Source organism: Notothenia rossii, assembly GCF_949606895.1.
Source record: "Notothenia rossii genome assembly, contig: scaffold_26, whole genome shotgun sequence".
Taxonomy (NCBI): Eukaryota; Metazoa; Chordata; class Actinopteri; order Perciformes; family Nototheniidae; genus Notothenia; species Notothenia rossii.
In genome coordinates this window covers 1,607,147-1,621,543 of record NW_027639632.1, presented here as the reverse complement: position 1 = coordinate 1,621,543, position 14,397 = coordinate 1,607,147, and positions in this window count along the sequence as shown.

Sequence of the window (14,397 nt, the reverse complement as noted above, 5' to 3'; positions counted from 1 at the left end):
ATAAAACAAAAACTGTCCAGTATCAAAGACTCATCTCACTATAGGTTTATAGCAGGACACCCCTTCTAGTCACTCCGAAAACAAATCAGGACATTCTGATGTAGAGTTTCAAAATAAAATACCTTTGAAATCTCATATATGAGCTATCATCCCTCTCTGTTTAGATGAGAATAAAACAAAAACTCTCCAGTATCAAAGACGCATCTCACTCCAGGGTGATAGCAGGACACCCCACCTAGAGAACTGAGAAAACATCAGGACATTCTGATGTAGTGTTTTAAAAATAAAAGACCTTTGACATCTCTATTGTATGAGCTATCATCCCTGTTTTTAGATGAGAATAAAACAAAAACTGTCCAGTATCAAAGACGCATCTCACTCCAGGGTGATAGCAGGACACCCCACCTAGTCACTCAGGGAGAATCAGGACATTCTGATGTAGAGTTTCAAAATAAAATACCTTTGAAGTCTCATATATGAGCTATCATCCCTGTTTTTAGATTGGAATAAAACAAACACTGTCCAGTATCAAAGACTCATCTAACGCCATGGTGATAGCAGGACACCCCATCTAGTCACTCAGAAAAAATCAGGACATTCTGATGTAGAGTTTCAAAATAAAATACCTTTGAATTCTCATATATGAGCTATCATCCCTGTTTTTAGATGAGAATAAAACAATAACTGTCCAGTATCAAAAACTCATCTCACTCCAGGGTGATAGCAGGACACCCCACCTAGTCACTCAGGGAGAATCAGGACATTCTGATGTAGAGTTTCAAAATAAAAGACCTTTGAAATCTCTATTGTATGAGCTATCATCCCTGTTTTTAGATGAGAATAAAACAAACACTGTCCAGTATCAAAGACCTATCTTACTCCAGGGTGATAGCAGGACACCCCATCTAGTCACTCCGAAGAAAAATCAGGACATTCTGATGTAGAGTTTCAAAATAAAAGACCTTTGAAATCTCATAAATGAGCTATCATCCCTCTCTGTTTAGATGAGAATAAAACAAAAACTCTCCAGTATCAAAGACTCATCTCACTCCAGGGTGATAGCAGGAAACCCCACCTAGTCACTCAGGGACAATCAGGACATTCTGATCTAGAGTTTCAAAATAAAATACCTTTGTAATCTCTATTGTATGAACTATCATCCCTGTATTTAGATGAAAATAAAACAAAAACTGTCCAGTATCAAAGACTCATCTCAATCCAGGGTGATAGCAGGACACCCCATCTAGTCACTCAGAAAAAATCAGGACTTTCTGATCTAGAGTTTCAAAATAAAAGACCTTTGAAATCTCATGTATGAGCTATCATCCCTCTCTGTTTAGATGAGAATAAAACAAAGACTCTCCAGTATCAAAGACACATCTCACTCCAGGGTGATAGCATGACACCCCACCTAGTCACTCAGGGAGAATCAGGAGATTCTGATGTAGAGTTTCAAAATAAAAGACCTTTTAAATCTCTATTGTATGAGATATCATCCCTGTTTTTAGATGAGAATAAAACAAACACTGTCCAGTATCAAAGACCCATCTCACTCCAGGGTGATAGCAGGACACCCCATCTAGTCACTCCGAAAAAAAATCAGGACATTCTGATGTAGAGTTTCTAAATAAAAGACCTTTGAAATCTCATTTATGAGCTATCATCCCTCTCTGTTTAGATGAGAATAAAACAAAGACTCTCCAGTATCAAAGACTCATCTCACTCCAGGGTGATAGCAGGAAACCCCACCTAGTCACTCAGGGAGAATCAGAACATTCTGATGTAGAGTTTCAAAATAAAAGACCTTTGTAATCTCTATTGTATGAGCTATCATCCCTGTATTTAGATGAAAATAAAACAAAAACTGTCCAGTATCAAAGACTCATCTCAATCCAGGGTGATAGCAGGACACCCCACCTAGTCACTCAGGGAGAATCAGGACATTCTGATTTAGAGTTTCAAAATAAAATACCTTTGAAGTCTCATATATGAGCTATCATCCCTGTATTTAGATGAAAATAAAACAAAAACTGTCCAGTATCAAAGACTCATCTCAATCCAGGGTGATAGCAGGACACCCCACCTAGTCACTCAGGGAGAATCAGGACATTCTGATTTAGAGTTTCAAAATAAAATACCTTTGAAGTCTCATATATGAGCTATCATCCCTGTTTTTAGATGGGAATAAAACACACACTGTCCAGTATCAAAGACTCATTTAACTCAATGGTGACAGCAGGACACCCCATCTAGTCACTCAGAAAAAATCAGGACATTCTGATCTAGAGTTTCAAAATAAAAGACCTTTGAAATCTCATATATGAGCTATCATCCCTCTCTGTTTAGATGAGAATAAAACAAACACTGTCCAGTATCAAAGACCTATCTTACTCCAGGGTGATAGCAGGACACCCCATCTAGTCACTCCGAAGAAAAATCAGGACATTCTGATGTAGAGTTTCAAAATAAAAGACCTTTGAAATCTCATATATGAGCTATCATCCCTCTCTGTTTAGATGAGAATAAAACAAAAACTCTCCAGTATCAAAGACTCATCTCACTCCAGGGTGATAGCAGGAAACCCCACCTAGTCACTCAGGGACAATCAGGACATTCTGCTTTAGAGTTTCAAAATAAAATACCTTTGAAGTCTCATATATGAGCTATCATCCCTCTGCATTTAGATAAGAATAAAACAAACACTGTCCAGTATCAAATACTCATTTCCCTTCAGGGTGATAACAAGACACCCCACCTAGTCACTCAGGGAGAATCAGGACTTTCTGATGTAGAGTTTCAAAATAAAAGACCTTTGAAATCTCTATTGTATGAGCTATCATCCCTGTTTCTAGATGAGAATAAAACAAAGACTGTCCAGTATCAAAGACTCATCTCACTCCAGGGTGATAGCAGGACACCCCTTCTAGTCACTCCGAAAAAATCAGGACATTCTGATCTAGAGTTTCAAAATAAAAGACCTTTGAAATCTCATGTATGAGCTATCATCCCTCTCTGTTTAGATGATAATAAAACAAAGACTCTCCAGTATCAAAGACACATCTCACTCCAGGGTGATAGCATGACACCCCATCTAGTCACTCAGAAAAAATCAGGACATTCTGATGTAGAGTTTCAAAATAAAAGACCTTTGTAATCTCTATTGTATGAGCAGGACACCCCACCTAGAGAACCCATAAAAGATCAGGACATTCTGATGTACAGTTTCAAAATAAAATACATTTGAAATCTCTATTGCATGAGCTATCATCCCTATTTTTAGATGAGAATAAAACAAAAACTGTCCAGTATCAAAGACGCATCTCACTCCAGGGTGATAGCAGGACACCCCACCTAGTCACTCAGGGAGAATCAGGACATTCTGATTTAGAGTTTCAAAATAAAATACCTTTGAAGTCTCATATATGAGCTATCATCCCTGTTTTTAGATGAAAATAAAACAAAAACTGTCCAGTATCAAAGACTCATCTCAATCCAGGGTGATAGCAGGACACCCCACCTAGTCACTCAGGGAGAATCAGGACATTCTGATTTAGAGTTTCAAAATAAAATACCTTTGAAATCTCATATATGAGCTATCATCCCTGTTTTTAGATGGGAATAAAACACACACTGTCCAGTATCAAAGACTCATCTAACTCCATGGTGACAGCAGGACACCCCATCTAGTCACTCAGAAAAAATCAGGACATTCTGATGTAGAGTTTCAAAATAAAAGACCTTTGAAATCTCATGTATGAGCTATCATCCCTCTCTGTTTAGATGAGAATAAAACAAAGACTCTCCAGTATCAAAGACACATCTCACTCCAGGGTGATAGCATGCCACCCCATCTAGTCACTCAGGAAGAATCAGGAGATTCTGATGTAGAGTTTCAAAATAAAAGACCTTTTAAATCTCTATTGTATGAGCTATCATCCCTGTTTTTAGATGAGAATAAAACAAACACTGTCCAGTATCAAAGACCTATCTCCCTCCAGGGTGATAGCAGGACACCCCATCTAGTCACTCCGAAGAAAAATCAGGACATTCTTATGTAGAGTTTCAAAATAAAAGACCTTTGAAATCTCATATATGAGCTATCATCCATCTCAGATTAGATGAGAATAAAACAAAAACTCTCCAGTATTAAAGACTCATCTCACTCCAGGGTGATAGCAGGACACCCCACCTAGTCACTCAGGGAGAATCAGGACATTCTTATTTAGAGTTTCAAAATAAAATACCTTTGAAGTCTCATATATGAGCTATCATCCCTGTTTTTAGATTGGAATAAAACAAACACTGTCCAGTATCAAAGACTCATCTAACTCCATGTTGATAGCAGGACACCCCATCTAGTCACTCAGAAAAAATCAGGACATTCTGATGTAGAGTTTCAAAATAAAAGACCTTTGAAATCTCATATATGAGCTATCATCCCTCTCTGTTTAGATGATAATAAAACAAAACTCTCCAGTATCAAAGACTCATCTGAATCCAGGGTGATAGCAGGACACCCCATCTAGTCACTCAGAAAAAATCAGGACATTTTGATGTAGAGTTTCAAAATAAAATACCTTTGAATTCTCATATATGAGCTATCATCCCTGTTTATAGATGAGAATAAAACAATAACTGTCCAGTATCAAAAACTCATCTCACTCCAGGGTGATAGCAGGACACCCCACCTAGTCACTCAGGGAGAATCAGGACATTCTGCTTTAGAGTTTCAAAATAAAAGACCTTTGAAATCTCATATATGAGCTATCATCCCTCTGCATTTAGATAAGAATAAAACAAACACTGTCCAGTATCAAATACTCAATTCCCTTCAGGGTGATAACAGGACACCCCACCTAGTCACTCAGGGAGAATCAAGGCTTTCTGATGTAGACATTCAAAATAAAAGACCTTTGAAATCTCTATTGTATGAGCTATCATCCCTGTTTTTAGATGAGAATAAAACAAACACTGTCCAGTATCAAAGACCCATCTCACTCCAGGGTGATAACTTGACACCCCACCTAGTCACTCAGGGAGAATCAGGAGATTCTGATGTACAGTTTCAAAATAAAAGACCTTTGAAATCTAATATATGAGCTATCATCCCTCTGTATTTAGATAAGAATAAAATAAAAACTGTCCAGTATCAAATACTCATTTTCCTTCAGGGGGATAACAGGACACCCCACCTAGTCACTCAGGGAGAATCCGGATATTCTGATGTAGAGTTTCAAAATAAAAGACCTTTGTAATCACTATTGTATGAGCTATCATCCCTGTATTTAGATGAGAATAAAACAAAAACTGTCCAGTATCAAAGACTCATCTCACTCCAGGGTGATAGCAGGACACCCCACCTAGTCACTCAGGGAGAATCAGGACATTCTGATTTAGAATTTCAAAATAAAATACCTTTGAAATCTCTATTGTATGAGCTATCATCCCTGTTTTTAGATGAGAATAAAACAAAAACTGTCCAGTATCAAAGACGCATCTCACTCCAGGGTGATAGCACGACACCCCACCTAGTCACTCAGGGAGAATCAGGACATTCTGATGTAGAGTTTCAAAATAAAATACCTTTGAAGTCTCATATATGAGCTATCATCCCTGTTTTTAGATGGGAATAAAACAAACACTGTCCAGTATCAAAGACTCATCTAACTCCATGGTGATAGCAGGACACCCCCATCTAGTCACTCAGAAAAAATCAGGACATTCTGATGTAGAGTTTCAAAATAAAAGACCTTTGAAATCTCATATATGAGCTATCATCCCTCTCTGTTTAGATGAGAATAAAACAAAAAACTCTCCAGTATCAAAGACTCATCTCACTCCAGGGTGATAGCAGGACACCCCATCTAGTCACTCAGAAAAAATCAGGACATTCTGATGTAGAGTTTCAAAATAAAATACCTTTGAATTCTCATATATGAGCTATCATCCCATTTTTTAGATGAGAATAAAACAATAACTGTGAAGTATCAAAAACTCATCTCACTCCAGGGTGATAGCATGACACCCCACCTAGTCACTCAGGGAGAATCAGGACATTCTGATGTAGAGTTTCAAAATAAAAGACCTTTGAAATCTCATTTATGAGCTATCATCCCTCTGTATTTAGATAAGAATAAAACAAAAACTGTCCAGTATCAAAGACGCATCTCACTCCAGGGTGATAGCAGGACACCCCACCGAGTCACTCAGGGAGAATCAGGACATTCTGATTTAGAGTTTCAAAATAAAATACCTTTGAAGTCTCATATATGAGCTATCATCCCTGTTTTTAGATGGGAATAAAACAAACACTGTCCAGTATCAAAGACTCATCTAACTCCATGGTGATAGGAGGACACCCCATCTAGTCACTCAGAAAAAATCAGGACATTCTGATGTAGAGTTTCAAAATAAAAGACCTTTGAAATCTCATATATGAGCTATCATCCCTCTGTATTTAGATAAGAATAAAACAAACACTGTCCAGTATCAAATACTCATTTCCCTTCAGGGTGATAACAGGACACCCCACCTAGTCACTCAGGGAGAATCAGGACTTTCTGATGTACAGTTTCAAAATAAAATACCTTTGAAATCTCTATTGCATGAGCTATCATCCCTGTTTTTAGATGAGAATAAAACAAAAACTGTCCAGTATCAAAGACGCATCTCACTCCAGGGTGATAGCAGGACACCCCACCTAGTCACTCAGGGAGAATCAGGACATTCTGATTTAGAGTTTCAAAATAAAATACCTTTGAAGTCTCATATATGAGCTATCATCCCTGTTTTTAGATGAGAATAAAACAAATACTGTCCAATATCAAAAACTCATCTCACTCCAGGGTGATAGCAGGAAACCCGACCTAGTCACTCAGGGAGAATCAGGACATTCTGATGTACAGTTTCAAAATAAAAGACCTTTGAAATCTCTATTGCATGAGCTATCATCCCTGTTTTTAGATGAGAATAAAACAAAAACTGTCCAGTATCAAAGACTCATCTCACTCCAGGGTGATAGCAGGACACCCCATCTAGTCACTCAGAAAAAATCAGGACATTCTGATGTAGAGTTTCAAAATAAAATACCTTTGAAATCTCATATATGAGCTATCATCCCTGTATTTAGATGAGAATAAAACAATAACTGTCCAATATCAAAGACTCATCAAACTCCAGGGTGATAACAGGACACCCCACCTAGTCACTCAGGGAGAATCAGGACATTCTGATTTGGATTTTCAAAATAAAATACCTTTGAATTCTCATATATGAGCTATCATCCCTGTTTTTAGATGGGAATAAAACAAACACTGTCCAGTATCAAAGACTCATCTAACTCCATGGTGATAGCAGGACACCCCCATCTAGTCACTCAGAAGAAATCAGGACATTCTGATGTAGAGTTTCAAAATAAAATACCTTTGAAATCTCTATTGTATGAGCTATCATCCCTGTTTTTAGATGAGAATAAAACAAAAACTGTCCAGTATCAAAGACGCATCTCACTCCAGGGTGATAGCATGACACCCCACCTAGTCACTCAGAGAGAATCAGGACATTCTGATGTAGAATTTCAAAATAAAAGACCTTTCAAATCTCATATATGAGCTATCATCCCTCTGTATTTAGATAAGAATAAAACAAACACTGTCGAGTATCAAATACTCATTTCCCTTCAGGGTGATAACAGGACACCCCACCTAGTCACTCAGGGAGAATCAGGACTTTCTGATGTACAGTTTCAAAATAAAAGACCTTTGAAGTCTCTATTGTATGAGCTATCATCCCTGTTTTTAGATGATAATAAAACAATAACTGTCCAGTATCAAAGACTCATCTAACGCCATGGTGATAGCAGGACATCCCATCTAGTCACTCAGAAAAAATCAGGACATTCTGATGTAGAGTTTCAAAATAAAAGACCTTTGAAATCTCATATATGAGCTATCATCCCTCTCTGTTTAGATGAGAATAAAACAAAATCTCTCCAGTATCAAAGACTCATCTCACTCCAGGGTGATAGCAGGACACCCCATCTAGTCACTGAGAAAAAATCAGGACATTCTGATTTCGAGTTTCAAAATAAAATATTTTTGAAATCTCTATTGTATTAGCTATCATCCCTGTTTTTAGATGAGAATAAAACAAAAACTGTCCTGTATCAAAGACTCATCTCACTCCAGGGTGATAGCAGGACACCCCATCTAGTCACTGAGAAAAAATCAGGACATTCTGATGTAGAGTTTCAAAATAAAATATTTTTGAAATCTCTATTGTATTAGCTATCATCCCTGTTTTTAGATGAGAATAAAACAAAAACTGTCCTGTATCAAAGACTCATCTCACTCCAGGGTGATAGCAGGACACCCCATCTAGTCACTCAGGGAGAATCAGGACTTTCTGATGTACAGTTTTAAAATAAAAGACCTTTGAAATCTCTATTGTATGAGCTATCATCCCTGTTTTTAGATGAGAATAAAACAATAACTGTCCAGTATCAAAGACTCATCTAACGCTATGGTGATAGCAGGACATCCCATCTAGTCACTCAGAAAAAATTAGGACATTCTGATGTAGAGTTTCAAAATAAAAGACCTTTGAAATCTCATATATGAGCTATCATCCCTCTGTATTTAGATAAGAATAAAACAAAAACTGTCCAGTATCAAATACTCATTTCCCTTCAGGGTTATAACAGGACACTCCATCTAGTCACTCAGGGAGAATCAGGACTTTCTGATGTAGAGTTTCAAAATAAAATACCTTTGAAATCTCTATTGTATGAGCTATCATCCCTGTTTTTAGATGAGAATAAAACAAAGACTGTCCAGTATCAAAGACTCATCTCACTCCATGGTGATAGCAGGACACCCTTTCTAGTCACTCCGAAAAAATCAGGACATTCTGATGTAGAATTTCAAAATAAAATACCTTTGAAGTCTCATATATGAGCTATCATCCCTGTTTTTAGATGAGAATAAAACAAATACTGTCCAATATCAAAAACTCATCTCACTCCAGGGTGATAGCAGGAAACCCCACCTAGTCACTCAGGGAGAATCAGGACATTCTGATGTACAGTTTCAAAATAAAAGACCTTTGAAATCTCTATGGGAATAACACAAACACTGTCCAGTATCAAAGACTCATCTAACTCCATGGTGATAGCAGGACACCCCATCTAGTCACTCAGAAAAAATCAGGACATTCTGATGTAGAGTTTCAAAATAAAATACCTTTGAACTCTCATATATGAGCTATCATCCGTGTTTTTAGATGAGAATAAAACAATAACTGTCCAGTATCAAAGACTCATTTCACTCCAGGATGATAGCATGACACCCCACCTAGTCACTCATGGAGAATCAGAACATTCTGATGTAGAGTTTCAAAATAAAAGACCTTTGTAATCTCTATTGTATGAGCAGGACACCCCACCTAGAGAACCCATAAAAGATCAGGACATTCTGATGTACAGTTTCAAAATAAAATACATTTGAAATCTCTATTTTATGAGCTATCATCCCTATTTTTAGATGAGAATAAAACAAAAACTGTCCAGTATCAAAGACGCATCTCACTCCAGGGTGATAGCAGGACACCCCACCTAGTCACTCAGGGAGAATCAGGACATTCTGATGTAGAGTTTCAAAATAAAATACCTTTGAAGTCTCATATATGAGCTATCATCCCTGTTTTTAGATGAAAATAAAACAAAAACTGTCCAGTATCAAAGACTCATCTCAATCCAGGGTGATAGCAGGACACCCCACCTAGTCACTCAGGGAGAATCATGACATTCTGATTTAGAGTTTCAAAATAAAATACCTTTGAAATCTCATTTATGAGCTATCATCCCTGTTTTTAGATGGGAATAAAACACACACTGTCCAGTATCAAAGACTCATCTAACTCCATGGTGACAGCAGGACACCCCATCTAGTCACTCAGAAAAAATCAGGACATTCTGATGTAGAGTTTCAAAATAAAAGACCTTTGAAATCTCATGTATGAGCTATCATCCCTCTCTGTTTAGATGAAAATAAAACAAAGACTCTCCAGTATCAAAGACACATCTCACTCCAGGGTGATAGCATGCCACCCCACCTAGTCACTCAGGAAGAATCAGGAGATTCTGATGTAGAGTTTCAAAATAAAAGACCTTTTAAATCTCTATTGTATGAGCTATCATCCCTGTTCTTAGATGAGAATAAAACAAACACTGTCCAGTATCAAAGACCCATCTCACTCCAGGGTGATAGCAGGACACCCCATCTAGTCACTCCGAAAAAAAATCAGGACATTCTGATGTAGAGTTTCAAAATAAAATACCTTTGAAATCTAATATATGAGCTATCATCCCTCTCTGTTTAGATGAGAATAAAACAAAGACTCTCCAGTATCAAAGACTCATCTCACTCCAGGGTGATAGCAGGAAACCCCACCTAGTCACTCAGAAAAATCAGGACATTCTGATTTAGAGTTTCAAAATAAAATACCTTTGAAATCTCTATTGTATGAGCTATCATCCCTGTTTTTAGATGAGAATAAAACAAAAACTGTCCAGTATCAAAGACAGATCTCAATCCAGGGTGATAGCAGGACACCCCACCTAGTCACTCAGGGAGAATCAGAACATTCTGATGTAGAGTTTCAAAATAAAATACCTTTGAAGTCTCATATATGAGCTATTATCCCTGTTTTTAGATTGGAATAAAACAAACACTGTCCAGTATCAAAGACTCATCTAACTCCATGGTGATAGCAGGACACCCCATCTAGTCACTCAGAAAAAATCAGGATATTCTGATGTAGAGTTTCAAAATAAAAGACCTTTGAAATCTAATATAGGAGCTATCATCCCTCTGTATTTAGATAAGAATACAATAAAAACTGTCCAGTATCAAATACTCATTTTCCTTCAGGGGGATAACAGGACACCCCACCTAGTCACTCAGGGAGAATCCGGACATTCTGATGTAGAGTTTCAAAATAAAAGACCTTTGTAATCACTATTGTATGAGCTATCATCCCTGTATTTAGATGAGAATAAAACAAAAACTGTCCAGTATCAAAGACTCATCTCACTCCAGGGTGATAGCAGGACACCCCACCTAGTCACTCAGGGAGAATCAGGACATTCTGATTTAGAATTTCTAAATAAAAGACCTTTGAAATCTCTATTGTATGAGCTATCATCCCTGTTTTTAGATGAGAATAAAACAAACACTGTCCAGTATCAAAGACCCATCTAACTCCATGGTGATAGCATGATACCCCACCTTGTCACTCAGGGAGAATCAGGAGATTCTGATGTAGAGTTTCAAAATAAAAGACCTTTGAAATCTCATATATGAGCTATCATCCCTCTGTATTTAGATAAGAATAAAACAAAAACTGTCCAGTATGAAATATTTATTTCACTTCAGGGTGATAACAGGACACCCCACCTAGTCACTCAGGGAGAATCAGGACATTCTGATGTAGAGTTTCAAAATAAAAGACCTTTGAAATCTCTATGGGAATAAAACAAACACTGTCCAGTATCAAAGACTCATCTAACTCCATGGTGATAGCAGGACACCCCATCTAGTCACTCAGAAAAAATCAGGACATTCTGATGTAGAGTTTCAAAATAAAAGACCTTTGAAATCTCATGTATGAGCTATCATCCCTCTCTGTTTAGATGAGAATAAAACAAAGACTCTCCAGTATCAAAGACACATCTCACTCCAGGGTGATAGCATCACACCCCACCTAGTCACTCAGGAAGAATCAGGAGATTCTGATGTAGTTTCAAAATAAAAGACCTTTTAAATCTCTATTGTATGAGCTATCATCCCTGTTTTTAGATGAGAATAAAACAAACACTGTCCAGTATCAAAGACCTATCTCACTCCAGGGTGATAGCAGGACACCCTTTCTAGTCACTCCGAAAAAATCAGGACATTCTGATGTAGAGTTTCAAAATAAAATACCTTTGAAGTCTCATATATGAGCTATCATCCCTGTTTTTAGATGAGAATAAAACAAATACTGTCCAATATCAAAAATTCATCTCACTCCAGGGTGATAGCAGGAAACCCCACCTAGTCACTCAGGGAGAATCAGGACATTCTGATGTACAGTTTCAAAATAAAAGACCTTTGAAATCTCTATTGCATGAGCTATCATCCCTGTTTTTAGATGAGAATAAAACAAAAACTGTCCAGTATCAAAGACTCATCTCACTCCAGGGTGATAGCAGGACACCACATCTAGTCACTCAGAAAAAATCAGGACATTCTGATTTACAGTTTCAAAATAAAATACCTTTGAAATCTCATATATGAGCTATCATCCCTCTGCATTTAGATAAGAATAAAACAAACACTGTCCAGTATCAAATACTCAATTCCCTTCAGGGTGATAACAGGACACCCCACCTAGTCACTCAGGGAGAATCAAGGCTTTCTGATGTAGAGTTTCAAAAATAAAAAACCTTTGAAGTCTCATATATGAGCTATCATCCCTGTTTTTAGATGAGAATAAAACAAAAATTGTCCAGTATCAAAGACTCATCTAACTCCAGGGTGTAGCAGGACACCCCACCTAGTCACCCTGGGAGAATCAGGACATTCTGATGTAGACATTCAAAATAAAAGACCTTTGAAATCTCTATTGTATGAGCTATCATCCTTGTTTTTAGATGAGAATAAAACAAACACTGTCCAGTATCAAAGACCCATCTCACTCCAGGGTGATAGCATGACACCCCACCTAGTCACTCAGGGAGAATCAGGAGATTCTGATGTACAGTTTCAAAATAAAAGACCTTTGAAATCTCTATTGTATGAGCTATCATCCCTGTTTTTAGATGAGAATAAAACAAACACTGTCCAGTATCAAATACCCATCTCACTCCAGGGTGATAGCAGGACACCCCATCTAGTCACTCCGAATAAAAATCAGGACATTCTGATGTAGAGTTTCAAAATAAAAGACCTTTGAAATCTCATATATGAGCTATCATCCCTCTCTGTTTAGATGAGAATAAAACAAAGACTCTCCAGTATAAAAGACTCATCTCACTCCAGGGTGATAGCAAGAAACCCCACCTAGTCACTCAGAAAAATCAGGACATTCTGATGTAGAGTTTCAAAATAAAATACCTTTGAAATCTCTATTGTATGAGCTATCATCCCTGTTTTTAGATGAGAATAAAACAAAAACTGTCCAGTATCAAAGACAGATCTCAATCCAGGGTGATAGCAGGACACCACACCTAGTCACTCAGGGAGAATCAGAACATTCTGATGTAGAGTTTCAAAATAAAATACCTTTGAAGTCTCATATATGAGCTATCATCCCTGTTTTTAGATTGGAATAAAACAAACACTGTCCAGTATCAAAGACTCATCTAACTCCATGGTGATAGCAGGACACCCCATCTAGTCACTCAGAAAAAATCAGGATATTCTGATGTAGAGTTTCAAAATAAAAGACCTTTGAAATCTAATATATGAGCTATCATCCCTCTGTATTTAGATACGAATAAAATAAAAACTGTCCAGTATCAAATACTCATTTTCCTTCAGGGGGATAACAGGACACCCCACCTAGTCACTCAGGGAGAATCCGGACATTCTGAAGTAGAGTTTCAAAATAAAATACCTTTGTAATCACTATTGTATGAGCTATCATCCCTGTATTTAGATGAGAATAAAACAAAAACTGTCCAGTATCAAAGACTCATCTCACTCCAGGGTGATAGCAGGACACCCCACCTAGTCACTCAGGGAGAATCAGGACATTCTGATTTAGAATTTCAAAATAAAAGACCTTTGAAATCTCTATTGTATGAGCTATCATCCCTGTTTTTAGATGAGAATAAAACAAACACTGTCCAGTATCAAAGACCCATCTAACTCCATGGTGATAGCATGATACCCCACCTTGTCACTCAGGGAGAATCAGGAGATTCTGATGTAGAGTTTCAAAATAAAAGACCTTTGAAATCTCATATATGAGCTATCATCCCTCTGTATTTAGATAAGAATAAAACAAAAACTGTCCAGTATGAAATATTTATTTCACTTCAGGGTGATAACAGGACACCCCACCTAGTCACTCAGGGAGAATCAGGACATTCTGATGTAGAGTTTCAAAATAAAAGAACTTTGAAATCTCTATGGGAATAAAACAAACACTGTCCAGTATCAAAGACTCATCTAACTCCATGGTGATAGCAGGACACCCCATCTAGTCACTCAGAAAAAATCAGGACATTCTGATGTAGAGTTTCAAAATAAAAGACCTTTGAAATCTCATGTATGAGCTATCATCCCTCTCTGTTTAGATGAGAATAAAACAAAGACTCTCCAGTATCAAAGACACATCTCACTCCAGGGTGAT